Raw genomic sequence first — 25,580 nt, 5'->3', positions numbered from 1 at the left:
ACAGTAAAGCTCCAAGGGACATCCCCTCCAGCATGGTAAATGGTTCATTACTGTCACTTTTGTATGCCATCCAATTAGATAATTTCGTTACAAAAATGCATCGAGTTATTACAAGGGAAATCGGTAACAGAATGAAGTTTATTTATTTATTTTAAGGTACACTGGTCCTCCAGAGGAAGAATTAAATAGGACGGAATTGAAGGAGTATAAAAATCCAAGTGGGCTGTGCAGGTGGCTGCAAAGGTATGAGGGAGCAAAACAACATAGGGATTTGAGACCAGAGATAAACATTTTAAAAACTGAGATATTGCTGGTTTGAGGTGCAATGTACGACAGTGATTCAAACGTAATGTATGGAGGATTTAGAGAGAGTGAGCATCAGAGTAACTCATATTTAAAAGGTGAAAAAAATTGGGCAAGGAGGAAAAGCCAGAAGAAACAGGATAAATCAGGAAAGATACAAACAAAAGTCAAGGAAAAGTGGGTGTGAAGAAATAGGGGAAGATGAGGTGGGGTGGAAAATTAGAAAATCAGGTGATGGGGATAGGAAGGCAGAAAGGGGAGAATGGCATAAAATGAGGAACAAATGGAAATGGGAGAATAGAGGGTGAAGAATCAGGAGAAATTACAGGACAGAGGAAAATTGTGAAGAGTGTAAAAATGGAATGGGGTAGAAGAATGTGAGCTGGTAGAAAATAGTGAGCTGTGGATATAGAGGGATAGATGAAAAATGAAGAATAGAAAAAATGATGAAGCAGCGGGAAAAAGAGGGAGAAATGAAAAAGAACAACAGGGTGAGTAGAAAAACATGGAAAGAGGAAGAATGCAAGAAACAAGGTGAGATGTGCAAATGAATAGGGCAGAAAATGTGCACAGAAACGGGAAAGTGGAATAAGGAGTTAAAACATGTTGGAGGCAAAAAATAATGGTGGGGAGAAGGTTGGGGGAAAAAGTAGGTTGTTGTCAGTCAGGGGAGAACTGGAGCAGTTAAATCAATGAAACAAACGGTCATAGCAACACTTCAATAAAAAAAAATCAGTAGCCTTGGTCCTGTATGGTACATATGTCAGACTAACTCATATTTGGAATTACTATTGAATAGCTGTTAAAAACCTTGTACAAAGAAAGAAATAAGTTTTACATGCAAAACATTTTGTGAAATGTTTCTTGTCTCTATTATAGTTGAACCCACAGTGCTATGTAAAATATGCTCCAAGCATGTTTCTCTCCACATTTACACTGGGTGGAGGTGGATAGGTTCTTGATTAGTCAGGGCGTCAAAGGTTACTGGAAGAAGGCAGCAGAATGGGGTTGAGCCATGATGAAATGCTGGAGCAGATTCGATGGACCAGATAGACTAATCCTGCTTCTATATCCCATGGCCTTATGGATATCCACTACGTTTATTACCTTTACATCAAGAACTAGAACTTCATCACTTCATTCATTATTTATGCCACTGTTCATTCAGAATAAATGCAACTTAAAACTATACTTATTCTGTAAACTAAGTTATTCTAAAATCATTTATGCTTGTAGACAAATAGTCTGAACCAACAAACTAAAAGTGTTGTAATCAACACACAATTTAACATATTTTGTTGATACAAACTCATTATCCTGGAAACAATTTTAAGTAAAAAAATAACCATTATACTGATGCTGGAATGCATCCTGGGGTGCACTGGGACACACGATCAGTGATGTAACCTGGGGTCATGAGGTGTTTTGGGTCTTTCTATAGACACTCTCACCCAGGCGACCCAGCCAGGGTTGGTCAGGCCCCAGCTTACATCCCAGCAGCATCGGTCATACTTCGTGATCCACAGCCATCTGGAGGCTCGCTCAGCAGCCCCTGTGACAGCACTGATGGCTCTTCTCTTTGCAGCCCCCATAAAGCCAGAGTGGAAAATTAGAAAACAAATGCTATTGGAATTCCCTTCAAGTACAAATTACCCAATAATAACTTAATATAACTGTATAATAAATTCAATAACTAACTTTATAGCAAAGTAAAACATTAATATATTAAAATAAATAAAAACATGCATTTTCCAAAAAGCTCTCTGGAACATGAGAATTATTTATACACTGTAACTCATTCTATTTATGAAGCTACATTCTCCTCTGGGAATTTCAGCAAGCGGGAAGCCAAACATCACCTTAATTAAAGCCATTTAATGTCACATAAAAATACTTCCCAAATCACATATTGTACTGTAGTGCACTGGGTCAGTGAACAAAAATAAAAGTTAGTTTACCCCAAGTTACAAAAAAGTTCTATCCTTGATGGTGCTATTAATAGTGTTAGCACACCTCCATTTTAAAGTAGAAAAAGTGCGAACCATCTTGGATCTCATTACTAAAGGAAACACATGTAATGAGCAAAGTTTCCAGGTCCACGCTGAAGAGGCATACATCAACCATAGCAAAAGTAAAGGCAACTACTGTCCATGAAGTTGTGGACACTTTTTAATTAAAAAAATACTAATTTTTGACAATGGTGGTCACTGGATATGCTGTATCACATCAGCTAGGGGTGTTGGGAAAGTCCAGAGCAAAATCTTTTGAAAACAAAAAAATGTATACTATGGCACAGGACAAAACAGTGTCAGAATATCCTACGTTAAACTGCATAGTTAAATTCCACAAAATCAAATCATTGTACTAATACTGTGTGACTATCAGAATTTCTCAACCACGTTCCCATTTATCCAAGTCCTCGATCACTGATATTGGTTTTCAACCCCATCACCCCAAATATGATGCTTTTTTTGGAATTGTACTCCTTCCCACTTGGACATTTTCCAGCTCTGTAATGACATTGCTACATTGCTGCTCTCTCATTATTTACCACAGTCAAACAATAAAATCAATTTCTTGTCATTTCCCATTCAAGCCTCTCCTTCAAACCATATCCTTTAATCACCTTCCTTTCAACTTCTGAATTCTTCATCACCAATTTCCCACTGATCAGAAACTCAATCTAACTAGCTACAAAAATACAAGAGATTCTGCAGATGCTGGAAATCCAGAGTAACACACACACACACACACATATAATGCTGGAGGAATTCAACAAGTCAGGCAGCACCTATGGAGAGGAATAAACAGTTGAAATTTTGGGCTGAAGTCCTTGTGGTGGAAAGATCGGAGGCTGAATACATTGTAGCAAATGACTCACCTCCAGACACCATGTGATAGAGAGTGCTCGTAAATGCTCTCCTTGTACACACACAAACATTGCCTTGTCGTGTTGAGTGTACACTTGGTCTTCCCTTGCATATCCTCATAATGGATCCTAAACCGAGTTGATGCACTCAGTTTGGCTTTATGGTGCCATTCCCACCATACATTTCTTTAGTAATGGGGATATGTAACATGTGTACATATGTAGTCTTAATGTTTTCATGTGTAGTCTTAAGTTAATTTTTGTTGGTAATTGAAGATAGTATATCCTTGTGCCAAGAAAAAAAAGGCTGTTTGCCCCAAGTGAGGGGGGAGATCAGGGCTGCCAGGAGTTCACACTGGAGAAAAATAGTATGAAGCTATTATTGTGCTTTATGGTGGATATTGTCAGTATTCTTTTCACTAATTTAAGTTTTATTTTTGACACACATAATAAACACCCTTGCACTGAAGTGCTAAGCTACTCCTTTGGCCAGAACCGATGATCTACACACCCCCATTGCCTCCTGAATAAACCACAGATCAGGAGCATGGAGGCACTCTCTCCATTGGCTTTGATGAATTCAGCTCCAGCCCTCAGGAAACTCAACACCATCCAGTTAGTACTCGACTGGCATCATATCAACATTCCTTCTCCCACGCTAGCACAGAGTATCTGCAGCTTGTACTGGCTACAAAATGTTACTTACCCTGGCTACTTCAACAGCTCCTCACAAACCTCTGTCACCAACACAGACATGGGTAAAGGCAGATGAAAACATCACCACCTGCAGGGTTCCTTCCAAAGTATTCACTATCCAGATTCAGAGATACACCCTGGTCCTTCATCAGTACTGGGTCTAAATGTTCGAACTCCCTACAAATGCATTGCTGGACTATTTTCACAAAATGAGTCCCAGCAGTCCAGAAAGAAAGTGTGCATCACCAGAATAGCATAGGAGGTAGTAGTGCTGTTCCGCAGGTCCAGAGACCCAGCTCTAAATCTGACCTGGTGCTGTCTGTGTATAGTTCATACGTTTTCCTGGGTTTACTCCATATGCCAAAGCGATGCAGGTTAACTGATTGAAGTAAATGACTACCAGTGTAGATGAATGGTGAGGGGAGAGGCAAGGTAGGGGAAATGGAGGTGCAACAGAGGGGAAAAAAATGGGATTGGAGAGGATGGGTGTCTGATGGTCAGCACAGCTAAAACAGTCATTTCTGTACTGGATTACTCTCAAAATGATTCCTGACAAAGGGTCTCTGCCTCAAACATCGACTCTATTCCTCTCCATAAATGCTGTCTGATCTGCTGAGTTCCTCCAGCAATTTGTATGTGCTACTCTGGAATTCCAGCAGCTGCAGAATCACTTGTGGTTATTATCAGTACTGAATTACCCTACAACAACTTACTCTGCTGTGAGTAGAGATGGCCAATAAATGCTGGTCTTGAGGGTAACACGCAGATCTTGAAAATGAATCAATAGAATGAACTACACGGACACATTTAGACTATGTGGAATGAAACTATAAGCTACCCATGTCAGTGACATAGAATGAAGCCAACCTCACCGCAACATTGATCTGTCTATTGAAGAAGTTTCTAGATGATTCCCTGCATCAGACCAACGAGTAGAATTCTGTCACCTTTAGGCCCAGAGCTTGTGCCAATAACTGGAGGATTCAGACACAGCTTTCTCACACTGTTCCTCAAGGCAACGTTAATGCTGTTCACAACAGTTGAGTCTTCCTGCAAGTGATTTCAGAGTCTTTCATTTATTCATTTTTGAAAATCTGATCGCTGGCAATATCTCACAATTCGTTTAAAATTGTATGCAATCATTCCGCCAAAAAATCTTACACTGCAGCAGCCCAGCCTTCTTGGAGACCACTCAAAGAACGTGGATGGTTCCCTCACCTAGCATATTAGTTTTGAGAGGGACAAGAACTTGAAAACCTCTGGTCAGCAAAAGATTTTCCAGCATCCAGACATAGTAGCATTCTTGTTTGTCACAGGCAAGCTCTCTTGTATTGAGCATTGAAGGAAGACAATGGCTATACAGTGAATGATGCAATGACAACTGTTTACATTGTCACCAAATCTTCTTGAGCAATTGAATACACATCAGTCCGATTCTAACTCCTTGAGCCTGACAAATAGATCATCAGAAAATATAAATTGCATTTCCCTAATTGATGTCAGGGCTGCACGGTAGGACATTGGTCAGCGCATTACTTCACTGCACCAGCAATCATGATCAGGGCTCAATTCCCACCATCGTCTGTAAGGAGATTTTGTGTTCTTCCCTTATACAAGTGGGTTTCCTCTGAGTTCTACATTTTGTCCCCACATTCCAAAGACATGTAGGTTAGGGTAACTAAATGGTATGCATGCTATGTTTGTGCTGGAAGCACAGTGACACTTGCAGGCTGCCCCGAACACAATCCTTGTGTCGGTCATTGACACAAACAATGTGTTTCTCTGAATGTTTTGATATTTCAATGTACTGTGACAAATAAAGCTAATCTCTTTAAACAATCTTGAAAAATTGTGAACACAAGGGATTCTGCAGATGATGAAAATCCACAGCAATACACACATACGCTGGAAGAACTCAGACAGCAACTCCAGAAAGGAATAAACATTAAGCCAAGGCCCCTCATTGGACTGGAAAGGAAGGGAGTAGCGCTACAATAAGGAGGTGGTGGGAAGGGAAGGACTGCAAGCTAGAAGGTGATAGGTGAAGCCAGGTAGTTGGGGAAAGGATGATGAAGTAAGAAGCCAAGAGGTGAGAGGTAGAAAAAGTAAAGGGCTGGAGAAGGAATTTGATAGGAGAGGAGAGTGGACCATTGGTGAAAGGGAAGGAGGGCGACACCAGGGAGAGGGGAAAAGTTACTGGAAGTTAGGGAGATTAATATTATTGCCATCAGGTTGGGGGCTACCAAACAGAATATGAGGTGTTGTCCCTCCAGCCTGAGAGTCGCGACATTGAGTCTCTTCTACTGCTGTGTGTGACAAACCTGTACAGTAAATATTGTTGTTCACTACAATTGTTCTGGATTTTTTTTACAGTATAATCCAGATACTTTTGGAGTGACACAGACAATGGTATCACTCTGGGAAAAATTCCTTTGCTATAACAGGAGGTCAATAAGGCAGAACTTTGAGCTGTGATAGGGACTAGGAAGACTTCTCCATAAATACAGTAACCCACCCTTGCAGATAATAATTATCACATCTTTAAGCTCCTCTGGCATGTTCTCTTCCCAGATGAAGGTATAGAGGTCATAAACTTTCAGCCAAAGTATTTCAGCACTATGATCTCAGGCTTCAGCGGGGATTGTGCTGTTGAGGCCCTGATGTGTTTTCATCTTTGGGCAATCCTTTCAACATTTTGATGAACCAAGTATCGCTGAGTTGTAGGATGCCATCAAGGACATCAACTTAAAAGACTGGGTTTTGCTTGAGATGTTCGAAGTCTTCTTTCAAGACAACCTCTCTCTCTGTAATAAGCCAACTTCAATTCTTGGCTCTCAGGAAGTCTGGGTTCTTGGATTTTTGTGCTCCTGAAATCCATTTGTTGCCCATCCCAACTGTTCAGGAGATGGTGACCAACCAACTTCTTGAACCCACATTAGCCTACCACAGATGCTACCCAGATGTTAGTACTTTTATTTAAATGTGTTTTTAAAAACAAACCATCACAAGATCCGTATTTTCAACAAAATGAACTAGTTATTTTTCCAATACAGTAGAAGTGGAAATTAGGGCAATGTGGTTGGACCACACATATCCATGGTTATTATGCAACTTGTCCAGTATTTCACAGCAATATTGAAAGGTGCAAGTACTACTACAGGATGACTATTTGCATAATAGGCATGTAACAGTGCAATGTTGCTTGTCATGATCTGAAAAATGTTAAGAGATACCTTTTAATTGATCTTGCATATAATGAATTTTAATGGAATTCTCACAAAGCAGCCGAGAATTACCAGGACAAGCTTATCAATAAGTAAAAGTTGTTTAAAATGTGAGGGAAGGAAAGAAAAGTATAAAGTAAATACCCACATTAACCATGTTATTTGGTGATTGGCTTTTTGCTTTAAGTGATTTAATTTAATGCTATAAAAATAAGTTTTACAGTGGTACTGAAAGCATAGCTAATTGAAAACATTTGGTTTGTTAATAAGGGTGGCAGGATTCTAACTGAAAAATATCTTAAACAAATGTTATCAATTTGTATATTTTTTATAAAATATTTTGAACACATGACCATTGTTATTTTGAACCAAACTGTCACAAGAAAGGATACAACAAATAGTATCATAATGCTATTTTTTGGTACTATAACCTGCCCAAAACACCATTGTATTAAACACACAGAACCAGAAATACTCACCCAACCTTCCCTCACAAAACACTACATTGTGGAATTTTCAGAATAAACATTATTTTCTCATTGTAAAAATATTTGACTGAAACTCCAAAGTATTTACATCAATCTTTATACTAGTCAGTTACTTTGGAAGTTTGGTATTTAGATGGTTCCCTATGCTGAATGAAAGCCAGCATGTTCCATAAACACAAAACTCTTCAACTAATGTTTCCTGACTTCTTATTTATCCTTCCTTTCTTTCAACACCATATGTTCTTCAGAGATGCACCCCACTGACAATATCAGAACATGACAGGTTGCAGGAAAGCATGTTGCCAAGGAGCAATGCAAGCAGGATATAATGTACATCGGCAATTGAGAGCTGATCTGCAATGCAAAATCCCTGCAAAAAGCAACACTATATTTAGTATTATTAATCTCAACTTTTAAAAATATTACATGCATTTATATATCACTTTCAAATCACTCTCAGGGAATTCCATAATGTTTCATCTTCTATGACTTACATTTAGCTGCGGGTCACTCTTGCAATGTGGAATACGTAGCAGTCAATTTATGTGTAGCAAGCTCCCACAAATATCAAGTTGCTATTAACCACATAATAATGGCTTCAAAACTCTAAAGAGAATTCATTAATTCAAAACAACTTTCTCCCATTACAGACACTGCTTGACTTGCAAAGTCTTTTCAGCATTTTCTGTTTTACTTCAGAATTCCAGCCTTTCATATCAGTTTTAAAATTCAATTAAGTGCAAAGCACAAAAGGTATTTTCTCTTGCTTGTCTTTAAATACTGTTGTGGGATCTTTCACACCTACTTGACAGAAGACAGGATTTGCACTACTTATTTTTTCATATTCCTTATTGTAATTTAGAATTTTTATGTATTGCACTGTACTGCTGCTGCAAATTAACAAATTTCATAACATGCAATATGTTCTGTAATAATAAATCTGATTCTGATTAATCTCTCATCTAAAAGATGCTCCCTCTCAGTGCAGCTCTTATTATTCACAAAGCATGATAATCAGTTTTACTCTTAATGATAAAGGCACGCATACTTTGAGGTTTTATATAAAATTAAACCTCTTCAGTGGATAAAATTATTATTTTTTTAAAATCCAGAAATTAATTTACTAATTTTTTTTTAAAAAGTTTCCAAATGGTTTCACTTCTATGAACTGGAACCTTGCTCAAATGTTACTCATGCGAATTCAGTTTTATTCTACTCAATTTCCAGACTAGTATTCAGTCTTTGAACAGCAAATAGGAAGCAAGGATTCTTGTTTATTTTAACCCTTCTTTACATAATTGTCCTCAGTGTCTTAGAACAATAAAATCACTGACCCCGTTAAGTAAAGTTGTCATGAATCAAATGTGGTACATTTTGTTCTACGTCCCTCAGTACAACAGTGTACAATGCATCTAACTTCAGTCATCGTAGGAAACATACTGAGATGCCACACAGTACAGCCATTGCAGCAAACATCTACTCTTACCAGCAGAGCAATTTTTTTAAAATGAAGAACCCCAGCTCCTTTTGTCCCTAATAACCTCCAAGTGATCCACTTAAAACATAGAGATCAGCACAAAACTTTCAAAATTGCAAAGTCCATGATCTCACACACTTCACTGAGTGATTAGCAACTAAGTTTACAAGTCTGGAGCAAAGCTTTTGTTTAAATCTGCATTTCTGAAAAGAAAAACTGAGTTAACATGAGAAGCATTGTGGAGAGCTTCCACAGATGCTGCCTGACCTGCTGAGTTGACAACATTTTCTGTGTTTTTTATTTCAGATTTCCAGCATTTGCAGAATTTTTTTTAATGTTCAATCAACATCCCAGCTATAAGCATTGAAAAGCTCTGGCAACCATGCTTTTGACCAAGCTGCTCCAGCAGCTGCAACCGTGATCCTGCCCTTCAAAACACAAGGCTGCAGATAACGGAAATTCACTTTTACAGAATTCGTAAATCACTACCCACATTTTGAGACATAGAATTAAATCCACTCTCACAGATTCATAAATAAACCAGCACAAAATTTATTTTTTCACCTCGCATTTCTTTAAAAATAACGGGGGGGGGGGGGTGGTCTTGCTTGCTTTTCTGAGACCCGGACCAGGCATCACAAGGCACTGCAGAGGTTTCACTGGAACGAGAGGCAAACCCAGGCCAATATTCCCAACATAACACTGTCCTGATGCAGAGTTTCTGCCCAAGATGTTGCCAATACCCTTCCCCACAGATGCTACTCAACCTGCTAGGTTACTCCAGCAGATAGTGTGTTGCTCCTATTACATTCAGTGGGCTCCATTGGGCAGGTCACACCACTTACATGCCCAAGACCAGACACCTGAAACAAAGCATTCTCTTCCTAGATTTGTTACGGGAATAGATAATCAGCAAAATGGAGGAAGGTATTGAAGGGTGTTGTCAAAGCAGCTTCAGAAAATGTGACATGATCAGTGAAAATGGAACGGTAGCAGTTGAGATACTATTGACAACCTCAAATCAAGGCCATGAATCTGCAGCCCTCTAGAGCCCAATGTAAATGGTGCAAGGAAGACATTCACAAACCACCCAAGGGTCCACCCCGCCAGGCACCACCTAATCTATTTGTGGATGAGTCTGCAGGTCCTTTTGTTAGCCTCATCAGGCATCTTGGAAGCCCAAAACCAAAGCAAAACAAATTTTTTTTTAAAATCAGGCAAAAAAAATCACAAAGAAGTACCTGCCTCAAAGATGATAACCTTTGGCACCTGCCTAACAATATGGAAAATTGCCCAGGTAGGTGTTCTTCATAAAAAAAACAATACAAATCAAATACGACTAATTACAGTCAAATTGGTCTACTCTAAATCAACATATCGATGGAAGGTGTGGTTGACAGTGTATCAAATGACATCTGCTCAGCACTGCTCTTTCAATCTTTGCCAAGACCACCAGGATCCAAACCTCATTATTGCCTTGGTCCAAACATGAATCTAAGAAGTGAATTCCGGAGATGCTATCTCATTTTCAGAATTGCATGGGAATTTCTCAGAGAATGATCTTGGCTTGACCATTTGCAGCTGCTTCTTTTATTGGGAAAGTTCACCAATGATTATGGAATTGAATATTATATTTGCATTTCCTCGGCAAACAAAGCAACCATTCCTGCTGCAGCAAGACCTAAACAACTTGCAGACTGATAACTAGAAATTAACAGTTGATTAAGTGTCGGGCAATGACAATCCTCTACAAGAGACAGTCTAACCATCTACCCTTGATGTTCAAATGCATTGTCTTTGCCAAGACCCCTGGCATCAATGTTCAGGGTCACCAACGACCAGAAACTCAACTGCACAAGCCACATGAACACTCTGGCTACAACAGCAGGTCTCAGGATAGGCATCCTGCAGTGAACAAGTGAGTGACATCACTGTTTTACACAGGCTCAGATCTGGAGTGTGAGTGACAACCTTCTGCTTTGCTACATGAATGCAACTTCAAACACACACAAGCAGCTTGAAACCATTCAGGACAGAGCATCCAGCTTGACAGGTACCCCACCTCCCACCAACAGAATCTCCTAAACCCATGACTTCTATCACCAAGGACAGAAGCTTCAAGTTCATGAGGACACGACCACCTGCTGGTTCCCCTCTACACTGTACACCATTCCCACTCTGAACTATATCACTGCTCCCAAATCATCATTGGGTCGAGATTCAGGAACTACCTGCTCAACAGTAGCATGTGACTTCCTTCATCAGAAGAAATGCAGTGGTTCAAGATGATGGTTCACTACCTTTTCATGGTGATGTTGGGATAGACAACAAAGATGTGACCTCACCTGCTGAGCTCCGCCAGCATTTTGTGCTCCATATTACTCTGGATTTCCAGCATCTGCAGAATCTGTTGTACTTACAATAAATGCTAACTTTGGTAAGAGATTTGGGCATCACTGGCAACGACCAAAGCAATCCTTCTGGAGTCTATGATTTTAGCTATGTTGTAAGCTATTGCCATTATCAAGATAATTGGTGGTTACACCTATTCACAATCAAAACAGTTTTATTCCACCACCACCCCAAACCAACAGAACTAACTTGTGGAAAACATGCAGAAAAAAGACGCCACCTTTCAGATCCCAATCCCAGATTCACCAATGTCACTCCCATCACTATACATAGAAGGGTCTAGCGTTCATTCATATAACCAAGACACACTGCAACTGGAAGTCATACAAACTGTACAAAATAAAACCTGCTTTCCTTTCCCAAGTCCTAGAATTGCAGCTGCTACAGCATATACCAATTGCTGGTCTCCAATGTACACTGTCTTAAGACCAATAATGATTTTTTTTCCAAAAAGATATTCATACTCTTGTGCCACTTACTGATTAATATCTGTCTGCAATTTGCTGTGGTGCAGGCCCTGTAATACCAGCTCATGTACAGTAATGGGCATGAGCAACTTTCTCCACTTTACACTCTACTCAATTGGACCTACATTAACATTAGCTACCTTTTCCCAGTGGTTCAAAGTAAACAAGTAGTGGTGTTTCTCTTCAGTCAAACATCTAGTTACCTAATGCCTGTAACAATCCATCAGTTTTAGTTCCAGGCTTCAGCTTTTAGTCATTACAAACAGCTGCAACTTATGTCAATTGTTTTCAATTTCACCTTTTATTACATCTGTATTTAAAATGGAAACAACCAGTGTAACGCGCACACACACACACACACGCGCGCGCGCTTTAAAATGACCAGTTGCAGATAAACACCTTTGTTACAATAACTCCTTATTTCCAAGTGCACTCCATCTTAAGTCAACATCTGGTTTAACAGACTGAAATGCTATTAAACATCTTGGTTAATTTCCAAATACTGTTTTCAACAATTGACCACATAACACAGCCTTCAGAGGAAGTAAGATTAGAAGATGGGAATTAATTGACAAGGCTTAGCAAATGATGTTATTCCAATTTTTAAGCAATAAATTCTGTTCCTAGATTTATATTTCATTTGTACAACCTCTAATTCCCATATTTAGATTTTTAAATCATCCTTACACGTATCAATTCTGCTTTACAACAGCAGCAATTCTGCTTTACCTGCAACAAAGGAGATGTAATTACAATCTAAAATTACAAAAACAGATATTGTTGGAGTATGCAGCAAGTCAAGCAGTTTTGTGGAGAGAGAAATAGATTTTTTCAAGCCAATGACTTTTCATTAGACCTTTCATCAACACTTTCTTTCTCTCCATAAAAGCATTAGGTTGTACATCTTACCACACAGTACAAGATCAGTGAGTTGGGTTTCCACTTACCTACATTCAGAAGTGGAAGGCAGATGTCACCAATGGAATCATATCCTACCTGAGTTAATCTATTTAACAGTCTGAACAATATGCAACCTGGCCAATAATCTTAAATAAATTAGTATTTATAGATGGCGCATGTGGAAAAGTCATTCAGTAAATCATTGATCACAGAAAAAGAATCATGCTCAAATTTTTGTGTTATCCATCAATCCACTGTCAACAACAAATTCAAATCATAATGACCACAGAAATGCAAAGCAAAATTCTGCCCCATGAACTCTCAATAAGCATCTTAGCTTGGCCCCAGAAGCATGTGGCAAACCATTTTATTTCTCAGTCATCGTCTGGATGTTTTCACACTGGCTGATGCTAAAGTTTGGTGTAGATCTGCATTGAACACTAAACATAAACGGAAGCTATCTAACCTTGCCATACTTGTAGCTAACTAGCAATGAAAGTAGAACAGATCATTCCAACTTCAGTTGGGGATCAACTGGTTGCTTTTTCACCTGTTGCAGAGAACCATGGGTTCAAGTCTTACCACTGGTGATCACAGGACTCTGACTAGCTAATGGGTGATGCTATTTTGTGGATGAGATACTACACCAATGTCCAAAAGAAATCAGTGTCCCATTTCAAACGCGATCAGAAGACCTTGTTCCTCTGTCAGCCAATAATTTTCCTCAACAAACAACCTAATCTGCTTATTTAAACCAGCATCACATTGCAATCTGCACGAATTTTGCTGTATAAAATCTGGTTAATGTGTCTAATATTGCAGCAATAACTCACTGGCTATGAAGAGTTCGCGACATCCTAGCTTTCAAGCTTTTTTTTTAAACTCTCCATCAGGCTGAACAGTTCTACATGACATTCAAAACTAGTATGGGAAAAATATAATTATCAAAGTAATACCAAAGTTTCAGCTATTTTCCCCAACTTTGTTTAGTTACTTTCTCCAAAAAGCATCCAAACCAAAAATCCTCTGGGGAAAAATAAACTACATCATGTCAAATAATTACAAAAAGATAGATAAAAATTTCTTTATACAATTAAAAACTGAAGTCCATTTCCTATTTTCCAGGAAACCTTACACAAGCTGTCTCAAGCCAGTTATGGGAAGATACCATCTTTCAAATAACACAGGGAGTTACCCTAAAGCCTTTGGTTAACTTCATGGCAAAATTGGATTTTTGCAAACCTTCATTCCAAAATTACTACCAGATGATTATACACAAATACAATTTTCTGTAGACACAGAATTTACAAAACACTATCAAAAGTAAATTATATCTACTTGCATTTTTATGAAGAATTAACACAAAAAAGCGCATGCACTGGACTACAACAATATTCTAATATTCGGAGATTAGTCCTAAACCCACATGGGTATACAGATTCTGCATTGATGACACATTACTTTGCTCTGCAAAATTACTTATTTAAAGCACTTCAAGCAGGCAATATATATCAAATTAAAGTCAAGATAGCACCTTCAATTTCAACTGTCACTAAGGACATCTGGTATTCAATGCCAGCAAAACGTTCACTTGGCAGCCCTGTTACCCGAGTCAGAAGGTTCTAGAATCTGGATTCAAGACCAACTCCAGACACTTGCAATTTGATCTGACACCACTGTGTAATATGGTGGCAGTGCTGCACTGTTGGAAATGCTGTTTTTCAATGGATACACTTTACAAGGCCCAACGTTTTCCAAAGAAGTCACAAAATATAACAGGGTACGACTTTAAATAAAATCATGGCATTATTGCCTTTGACTTAGCAAACAGTTAATCCTCTACTAACACCACTAAAATAAATGATTTATCCACTGTGCTCTTGCTGGGTCTTTCTATGCTTAAGTTAGTTTTGTTTCCTATGCCTTAGAAACATGGAAACGTAGAAAACCTGCAGCACAATACAAGCCCTTTGGCCCACAAAGCTGTGCCAAACATGTCTTTACCTTAGAAATTACCCAAGGCTTACTTTCCTTAACATTACTGGCCTGGCCAGAAGAGCCCTTCAATTAAAGCCAAATTAACTGTTGGTCAGGTTTCTTGTGGGCTTCATTGTGAAACTCTGTGCACCATCCTACACAAGCAGGTTCCCTGCATCAGCATATCACACACAAGTGCCAGAAACACTTAGGTCCAAGGTTTTCTGTTTCAACCTGAACACTAGACTCTCAGCTGAAGTTTCTGCAGCTTTGCCTCATGTGGTTGAAGTTCCTCAATTAAAACAAATAATCTTAAGGGTCTGCAGACAAGGTACAAACATGCCACCACTCTTCTCAGATAGATGAATAGGTCAGGCATACAAGAATACAGACCCAATGTGGACAGATAGGATTAGGTAGATATACACAAAGGCTAGAAATAGCCCAAATGGACAGTTTCTATGCAGTATGATACCCAAAGCAGGCAGCCTGATAACATAAGCCTGACAATAACAAATTTTGAAATAAAATCAAACCAGCTTATGTGCGGAAAACCAAACACCAGAGGTCAACAAACGCTAGGGATCATGCCAAGGTGCCGATTAGATGTTTGCATTCCACAGTTTCCATCTCTGTTTCATCATTTAGGGGAGAAAGAAATAAGAGGGAATAATTGCCCTCAATAGCTCCAATATAATCTATAGCTGACATAAAGCAAGAATGTCAGAGGGCTGCGAGTGTGTCACCCTCAGCCTACCAGCTAATTCATTCTCTTGAGCTCAGGGGAAACATAACATGAGAGATGATAGAGTAATTTTGCACTTCATGTTGCCTTCCCCACTTTCAGTAGGAAAATTTAATTACATAGCAATTATTAACTATATTTTTCACTCGCAGGTCGTACACGATTAAAAGACAGCAATATTTCATTTCCTTTACAGATACACAATAAAAAAAGCCATTTTACAAAACAAAAACATAACAAAGAAATGGTTCACTACCTACTTGGGGATCTGCAGTGATTAAAAACGCTTTCGAGTCTATAAGGAGATTATGTACTTTCAAAAGATGAAATCTGATTGATGCCTACATCTGGAGATTTTCATTCAAAATCTATCAATGGCATGCATTATGGAAAGGATTTCTTGACAGCCACAGAGTGCTGCAAGTAAAATGGAAACACAAATATCATTCATTACTTGCCCCTGCGAGGCAAAAAGAAACTAAATAAATGTTTTTAGAGCTATATTATATAAATTATTTTGGCCATCATTCGCTTTATGTGACCTTACTTAGAGCAGTTAATGAAATAAGCCTAAAGTACACATTCTCATCAGAAAGCAAAGTAGAACATTACTGAAGGGTGAACAGTACCAAAATCAGTGTGACAAAGAAAAAGGATCACTAAGAATCTCTGTTAAACAAACTATGTGTTCACATTCAATGTACATCAATAAATACAAATCTATCCACAACGTATTTTTAAGAAGTCAGAATTATTTTCTTGAAATCAATTTAGTAGCTTCATTAATGGCTTACATTCACAAGCACATTTAATTTCCCCACAAAAAGATAACAACTTTTTAAAACTACCAAATAAGCAGGCATTAAATATCTGTTGGGGAATCTGCCGAATGTCCACTGAAATTTGGTCAGAGATTTTGTGACAACCCTGGAGGAAGCAAAGCAGTGCTGTTTCATAAACACAACAGATTGTACAGATGCTGGAAATCTAGAGTATCACACATGAAACGCTGGTGGAGTTTAGCAAGTAAGGCAGCGTCAATGGAGAGGAATAAAGAGTAGATGTTTCTCGACAAATGTTGCAATTGTTTCCCTGATGCCCTGAGTTACAATGCATTGTTTCCCCATACACCTTTTGCCAATTACCAACTACATTATCTTCCAACCTTCTTCACTACAATGTCAAGAAATTCCAACATTATTACATTGTTAAAACTATTCCCAAAATACTGCATTCCACTTTCACCCAAACACATCCCCTAACAACCATCTTTGAAGCCCATAAATTCTCTACCAACATCTGTTCAGCATTTCCAATGTACTACTCTTAAATTTTATAGGAGATCTTTCTCACTTGTACACATTTGATCTCCCAGTTCCCTGATTTTTCTGGGTTTAAAAAAAAATCTTTACAGTGGGTGATACACTCGCTCAAATTTTATTCTTAAACAGAGATTCTAATTCTCTTTCCACAGTAAACTAGGCTCTTTTGACAGTCCATGAATTCACTATTACCATCTGAGTACTCTGAAACTGCTCAGCACCTTACATCAAACTTGACATTAATTATCTGCGGCTTCAGTAGCTTTCCGTTTTCATTTCTTTTATCTTTAGTAACCTGCACTGCTGCTCTTCAGCTTCACAGGGTTCTGAACGGGACGGGGGCGAGAGTGTACCACTGTCACAATCCATCAGGTAGGTTTTGACAAGGCATTTGAAAAGAAGTGACAAAATGAGAAGGCTTAGAAAGAAAATTTGAAAATAACATTTTATTCAAATATTTTGAAAGCCACAGCTGGTGACAGAGCACACTGCATTTTAATGATGAAATAATTGCTATTCAAAACTAAGGAAATCATCTGCTTTACATAAATCCACACAAAGATATACTAAAATGTAAACTACACAGTATTTCAAAACACAATGCTATCAGTGACTAAACATCAGAAGTGCATTAAATTCTACTGAATAAATAGGTTTGCCATACTCCAAATCTGATTGTTAAAAGAACATACAGAGAGATGAGAAGGAAGGAAAAGTTTCAATGTGAATAACTGAATGAGGAGCATCTGTTTAAAGATGATTGATTGCCCCCTTCTAAACTTGTCACCGTTTTTTCAATCTAAAATTGTACTAATGGGGATTGATCACATCAAATCTCCCAGGTAGAAAGGACACCACAACTCAAAATCTTTATGTACTCACTGCATATTATTTTTAAATTAAGTGAATTTCAAATTAACAAATTTGCCACCAATTTCAATTAACTCTATACTGCTCTGCAGGTTTGGGTACATTTCTGAAGTATTCTGTTGGCTGTAAATTGTTTTGATATTTTCTAGAATGGACATGAAAGTTGAAATACAAATGCAATTCGTTCCATCACTCTTCTTCATGGTCAATGCAGCAACTTAAGTGTTTTCTTCTTACAAATATTTAAAGCCATTGTTGCATCATTCATCTAAGCGTGGTTTAGCACTGTTTTGACCAACTTGCTATCTATAATAATTGGAAAAAGCTTTGAACAAGAGTGACTACTTTAAAATTTTCACCCCAAACCACTGTACCACTGGAGCTGACCATGCAGAGATGAGCGCAACTAACATCTGATACAAATGCATTTAACACTGGGTATCTAAGACAAATATTTCTTCCAGTGTCATCAAGAAATAGGCCACTCACTCTAAAGTATCGGCACAGTGCCCATATTAAGCTCTAATTGTATCTGTAGATCAGCTGCAACCTCTGTCCCACAAACTGTGGATTGGCAATGATAATTCCTCTGATGACCAAAGTTCGAAGTAAATTTATTATCAAAGTAGAAATATGTTACTATTTTCTACCCCAAAGATTAATTTTCTTGCAGGCAATCACAGTAAATACAAAAAAACACAATAAAATCAATGAAAGACCACATCCAACAGGATGGACAACAAACAATGTGCAAATACAAATAATAAATAAATAAATAAATGAGCAAGCAAGCAATAAATATCAAGAGCATGAAATGACCAAGGATGAGCAAGTTAAAGCTGTTTACTGAAGACCATCAGTGCTATAACTTGTAAAGTATGAATTTCATCTTTCCTCTTGATTAGGTGTCGTCTCAGATCTCCTGTAATCTGTCATGAAGTGTTCATTTTCTGCAGCAGTTTTAGCAGCTGCAATAACAGTTGTATATCGAGTCTTGTAACAAAAGAAAGAATTGATGAAGCAACAAAGAAATGGTTGGGCCAGAGATACCACTTAGGAAATGTCATTTGGACCTGTTTTTTTTAAAAATATATATACATGTCCAATAAACTGCTACTTTAAACAACAGAGTAAAGCAAAATTGCTTAAAAATAAAGAATCATACTCTCGAGATCTCAGAAGGAGACAAAGTAGGATCATACAATTTGATTTTTGTAGTTTCAAATTTTTTGGTTTATCTCCTGTACTCTTAAGCTATTCTATTTGGTATTTGAAATGAATAATTCCCTCTTTTGTCATTTTATTGGTAGTAATTAAGTAAATATAGCAGATAAAATCTTGTTTAATAAACAAGCCAATAGAACTCTTTTCTAATAACAAATTCAATAAATCAAACCTGTGGATAACTATTTGGAATATAAAATACAGTCACATTGATTCAGTGTACAATATTTTCTACTCTTCTTACACAGAAAAATACATTCTGAAGATGTATTGTTTTAGATTTCCTTAGAAGTTTGCGAAGATGCAGCATGACAACTAAAACTCTGACGAACTCTATAGATGTATAGTGGAGAGTATATTGACACAGCCTACATGGACACACCAGTACCCTTGAATGGAAAATCTACAAAAGATAGAGGCTATAATCCAGCCTATCATGGGTTAAGCCCTCCCCCACCATTGAGCACATCTACAAGGAATGTTGATACAGGAAAGCAGTATCCAGCATCAAAAACCCCCATCGTCCAGGTTCATGCTCTTTTCTCGCTGCTGCCATCAAGAAGCAGCTACAGGAGCTTCAGAAACTGTACCACTATGTTCAGGAACCGTTATTATCCCTCAACCATCAGGCTCTTGAACCAGAGCGAATAACTTCACCCAATTTCACGTGTCCCAACATTCAATTTCAACTATTCCCATAACTTAGTGACTTACTTTCAAGGACTCATTTCATGTTCTTGATATTTATTGCTGCTTTATCTGTTCATTCATTCTCTGATTTGTATTCACACAGTTTGTCGTCGTTTGCACAGTGGTTGTTTGTCCATCCTGTTGGGTTTGTTCTTTCACTGATTCTACTGTATTGTGCTTGGATTTGCTGTGTGTGCCTGCAAGGAAACGAATCTCAGGGTTGTATACGGTGATGCAAATGTACTTTAACTTGAACCTTCATAACTTTTATAATCTTACCCTGACACGTTTTCACACATTTACTCCCCCCAAAAAATGGTAACTAACTTCAAAATAAATCAACATAACTTGGAGCCTCTACTGTATTTAAAACATACTGCAATTTCTGCACACTGTTAACAGTAAACTTAAAATTTACTTGCTTTGAGCAGAGACAATTCACAGGAGTTGAAATATATTTTTAAAAATCCTTCTAAGATCACAAAACATACCTCCAAATTTGGTCTCAGAAGTAAAACCATCCAAAACACATAATAATCATTATAAAGATTAAATCGGTTAAGCAATTAATAATTAATCTGCCATTAATTAGATCTTTTAAAAAGAGGTCGAAATTGCAAGACTAAGCAACAATTGAATAAATATTTTTGAATAATTTACAAGAAAATACCTTGCCAGTTTAACCTGCAGAGATACTGCCTTAGCAATTCACTCACATTCCGCGATGTTCACTCCGCTCTCCGCGGCGCTGAGGCTGTGAGACTGCTCCGGCTGCTATGTGCTTCATGTCTGCAAGCTCTACAGCGATTTGCCCCTCTACGTGATGAACTGAGACAGAAGCTATGGGCCTACTCCAGCCGTCCCACAGATCGGGGCTAGGGACTCAATATGGTTCAGAATGCTGTTGCCTGCTTTTATTTTGCATGATTTGTGTTTTATTTTCTCTTTCTCTGCGCATTGAGTGTTGTTTTTTTTAATGGATTCTTTCAAGTTTCTTAACACAAAAGTACAACTGCAGATGCTGTGGATCAAAGAACAAGTACACAATGCTGGAAGAACTCAGCAGGTCAAGTGGCATTTTCTCTTTTCCAACGGATGCTGCCTGACCTGCTGAGTTCTTCCAGCATTGTGTACGTATTCTTTTGAGTTTCTTGCTTTGTGACTGCCTGTATGCAGACAAATCTCAAGGTTGTATAATTTGTACATACTTTGATAATTATGTACTTTGAATCATTTGAATACAGTGCATTCAGCGATCACAATGTGGTTTCCTCCATATTGAAGAAACCAAAAACAGACAGTGACTTTTTTTTGCAGAACTTATCCATTTCTGAGCCTGAGCTTCCAGTTCTGTCACTTTAATTCACAATTCCATTCCAACTAAATAATGGTGGTTTAATAATGTCACGCTTCATGTTCAAGGAAAAGCATTTTATCTCTGGGCTAGACATGTTAGAGTTATCAGGATTCAATAACATCAGGCAGTTTGTCCCATCTGCAGAACAACTTTGCAGCATCTGTGGCTTCTTGAACCACGGTTCCAGCTTGGTTTTCCTCTTTCCTGTCTCTTTCTTCTACTTACATCTCCAGACAGATCAGCTGTACCTAGCATGCCTTCACCACCACCTACATCATTTAGTCTCTTTGATTTCTGCCCCATCAGCCATTCCCTTTGTTCTTTCCATCTGCACCCTCCTCTCCATCTCTGCAACTTAAGATATCGCTGATATCAAATTCTACATCCGACAAAAACTTATCAACCTGGAATGGTCACTGCTTCTCTTTTTACAGTGCTGCTTAATTTGCTGGTATTTCCAGAATTCTCTGCTTTGTATTTCAGCCAGCAAACAAATCTGACTGGGCTAGATGCAAATTTCACTGGCAAGGGAAAAAAATACATCATGAACAAAATGTGAAGTCTGAGACTGAATGTTATTTTTCACAGGTTGAGATGTTTGCCAATTGTGGCTTTCACTCTCACACACTAAAGTGGGAGTGTGTGGAGTAGCCATGTGACTACATTACAGTGATGGACAGCTTTGTCGCAAATATGTCTCTTTCAACCGCAAGTCTTGCAAAACCCTGTGAGTGGTCTATTCCATCAAACCCAACTGCAATTTGTACCAGACTACTAGCAACAACTATAATCATCACTGAATACTTGGTAAATAGCTCAATCTAAGCATAATGTGTAAGCCATGGGTCTTTACTCTAATTTCAACCTTCAAACTATTAAAAGTCCTAATAAACATAACTTCTCAGCAATGAAAATCATCCAAGGTACTTCATTATTCCACCATTTACTGAAACCATCACTTCTGCTCCCTTTGCAACCCAAGACTTTTCTGGACCCATCAAGGTGGATGCTGAGAACTTGTTTGCCTTGGCTGGAATGTTTAAAACTAATAAGTTTAGTCACAAGAAAAATGGGCATCCATTTAGAACTGAGATATCTATCTTTGCACTTCTTGGCTCTGCACTCCCAAGTAGTCTGCCCAGATCAATAGCTAATCCTCTTGTTAGACACACTTTGTGTATATGGGCTCAGATCAGGAAATGCTATGGTTTCCAGGGGTTTTCCGTTTCCAGCCCTATTGCTCATAATCACCTTTTTTTACCTGCTACATATGATTCAGCATTCCAGGTTTGGTACAGGAAGGGCATTAGACATTTTGAAGATCTTTTCATTGATAATCGCTTCGCTTCTTTTCAGCAGCTCTCTGTTAAGTTCAATTTGCCCAATGCTCATTTTTTCAGATATCTCCAAATCCGACACTTTATTGCTCCTTTAATTCCTAACTTTCCTGAAATGCCTGCGAAAAATGCTATGGACCTATTTCTTTCCATGAATCCACTAGGTAAAGGTTTAATATCAATCATCCGAGATAAATTAGCAGCCTTACGACAGGCCCCCATGGATAAAATCAAAATGACCTGGCAGCAGGATTTAAATATCTCCTTATCTGAGGAGAGCTGGGATTCAGTTCTCAAATCGGTTAACTCAACCTCTCTTTGTGCTCGCCACTGCCTTTTACAGTTTAAGATTGCTCATAGAGCCCATTTGTCTAAATCTAAACTATCTCGATTCTACCCTAGCGTTAGTCCGCTCTGTGATAAATGCAAGAGGGGCGTGGCCTCTCTCATCCATATGTACTGGTTCTGTCCTAGCTTGGAGAAATTCTGGAAAGATGTCCTCACTACGTTATCGTGTATTCTGAATCAGCACCTAGAACCAAACCCCTTAATTGCTCTGTTCGGTTTTTGGGGCGAGACAGATTTATGTCTGGGTCCGACCAAATGCCGAATATTATCCTTTGCCTCTCTCCTGGCTAGACGCTTGATCCTCCTCAGATGGAGAGATGTTGCCCCGCCCACTCATGCTCAATGGCTTAACGACATCATGGCCTGTTTGGACCTCGAAAAAATTCATTATTCAGTTCTCAATTCGGATCTAAAGTTCCATAAGGTCTGGGAACCTTTTATCGAGTACTTTCATAACCTTCCTCTTGACTAGGGTTTTTTTTCTTTTCGGTCCCTTGCTTTCAGCTCCTTTTTTTTTCCTGGTAGAAGGCATTATTACCCTCTGTTGCTGAGTGTATTCACAGTCTGGGAGTTTGGCTGTCCTGACTTATACTCTCTATATTGTGTTGTGGTTGGTCTGGAGTTGCTGCTGTTTTTTCTTGTGTTGTGGGGCTTGGGGAGGACACTAAGCTTACTTGTCTTTAATTCAGGTGCTTTTTTTTTTTTGCTAAATTCTCTTCCTTTGTAGCATATTGTTATTGTATGCTTAATTTTGCACTGTTTTAATGTTCCTCATTGGGATTTGGGGTTTTTAATTTGTAAAATGTTTTGAAAAACTAATAAAAAAAAAGAACTGAGATAAAGGGAAACAAAATAGGACTTCAATGTACAAATACTCTGATCATTAGAGACTGCACCAAAGTTAGCAAGGTAATTAAAAAGCAAAGCATGGCTTCCTCAGGTTTAATTATAGAAAACATAAAAAAATAGGGAAATTATATTAAACCTTATTAAACTTTGGTTAGAACACACTTACTAAGTTTGCATACAGATCAGGATAACATAATGATACAGAGATGCAGGGACGATGCAAAGAAAATTAACAAAGGTCAAGCATGAGGGCAAAGGCAATAGATATAGATTAGGAAAGAGAGAGGGAAGGTGATTCAGATGGCGCATAAACCACCAGCAAGGACTCTGTCAATCTATCTGTGTCATTTTATGATTATATTTTAGTCAGAAAGCAGTGAATGTACAAAAAACTTACAATAAATACTTTTTGATCCCAAAGGAAATTACAGTGTCACAGTAGCGTTACAAGTGCACAGATATACAAATATACAGATTTAGAATATTGTAATTAGAATATTAGAGTACAAATATCACACAAAGTCGTGGTTGTTCAAGTTTTTGAGGACAAGATAACTGGATTTTTGGGCACATTAAATAAAGAGATATGGGGATCAGATCAGAAAGATCAGTGCTGGTCAACTGCTGGTCAAACAACTGCTGGTCAAACAGTGCTGGTCAAATGGCTCGACAACTGCATGAGATACGCCCATTCCTATTTGTTCTTATTCCAATGAAATATTAGACATTCTATAATGTCTTCACTTTTATTTCCTATTCTAACTGGCCTGCTTTTTTTTAGCTTTATTTCAAATTTCCAACATTGACCACATTTTTAAAGAATATCCTCCTGTATCCATAAATAAATGCAGAAACAGGAGAAGATACAGTCTTCATTTCAAACTGAAGCACTGAGCAGGTAAGTTTAACAAAACACTTAGTGAAGGAAGATGACAAGAAAGCCACATTGAAACATATTTCAAGATCACTGGAATCACTAACAATTTCCTCCTTGCCTGATGTTTGAGGCGATTTTAGTGAGTTATCCACAGATGATTTTCAATTATCTGAACAAATAAGGAAACATGCTTTTAAACAAACAAATCACCTTTCAGAGTCCTCAAGACAAATCATCTTATATTCATAAATTTTGGCAAATTTGGTAGAATTTTTTTTTGATAATTACATGTGACTATAGGTAGGAAGATAGAAAAATCCAATGGAAACTAACAATTTAATACTGGTTACTGACTCCAACTCGAGTCAAAGATTTCATACAGTGAAATGTGTCATTTGTGGCAAATCAAATCAGCAAGGTTGTGCTGAGGGCAGCCCGCAAGTGCGGAATGCTTTCCTCATTAACATAGCATGGCCAGAACTCATTAACTCTAACTGTAAGTCTTTGGAATGGAAGAGGATACTGGACCACCTGGAGGAAAACCACATAGTCACGGAGAGAACGTACAAACTCCTTACACGTAGCTGCAGAAATTGACCCGACCAGTGATCATCAGCATTGCAAAGTGATGTACTAAGTGCTAAGGTGCATATTTGAAATGTATATTTTTTCAGTTACATTGGGACAATAAAAAATGAATTATTTTCAACAACCAAGCCTGATGAAAGATCAAAATCCGATAAATTGACCTAAAGGAAGTCAGTTTTCTATAATTGGAAATAATTTTCCAGTCTTGGCTTTTGCTGCTTAAAACTAGTGGTTAAACAGTACCAGCTGTCCAGGAAATACCATAACACTTAACACAAGACTGTATGGTGGGAAAAAAGATTTCTGTCCAATTATTTAGTCACTGTGTGCAGCAGTGATCCTTAACCATCCATGATTCCCCGTGTCCTTAGCATGTACTTCCCCCACTTGGAGATGAATAAACGTTTTTAACACTGCGATTCTCAGCCCACACAAGAGGTAGAATGGCAAGGAAGGATCAAAACAAAACAGGAAAGATTGAAGCTCACAAATAACTTGCATGCTTGAACAACCTGAAATTCATTCATGCCAGTGGGATAGGGGACAGTATTTACAATTAC

General features: G+C 38.2%; 1 protein-coding gene across 1 annotated transcript in view; it reads right to left on the bottom strand.

Annotated features, from left to right (window-relative positions):
* Positions 1 to 25,580, bottom strand: part of agap1 (ArfGAP with GTPase domain, ankyrin repeat and PH domain 1) — a 649,558-nt gene that overhangs the window by 452,023 nt on the left and 171,955 nt on the right. The window lies entirely within an intron of this gene.

Source organism: Hypanus sabinus, chromosome 4 (genome assembly GCF_030144855.1).
Source record: "Hypanus sabinus isolate sHypSab1 chromosome 4, sHypSab1.hap1, whole genome shotgun sequence".
Lineage (NCBI taxonomy): Eukaryota > Metazoa > Chordata > Chondrichthyes > Myliobatiformes > Dasyatidae > Hypanus > Hypanus sabinus.
Note: the sequence above shows the minus strand (reverse complement) of the source record. Positions and strands in the feature narration are given on the sequence as shown.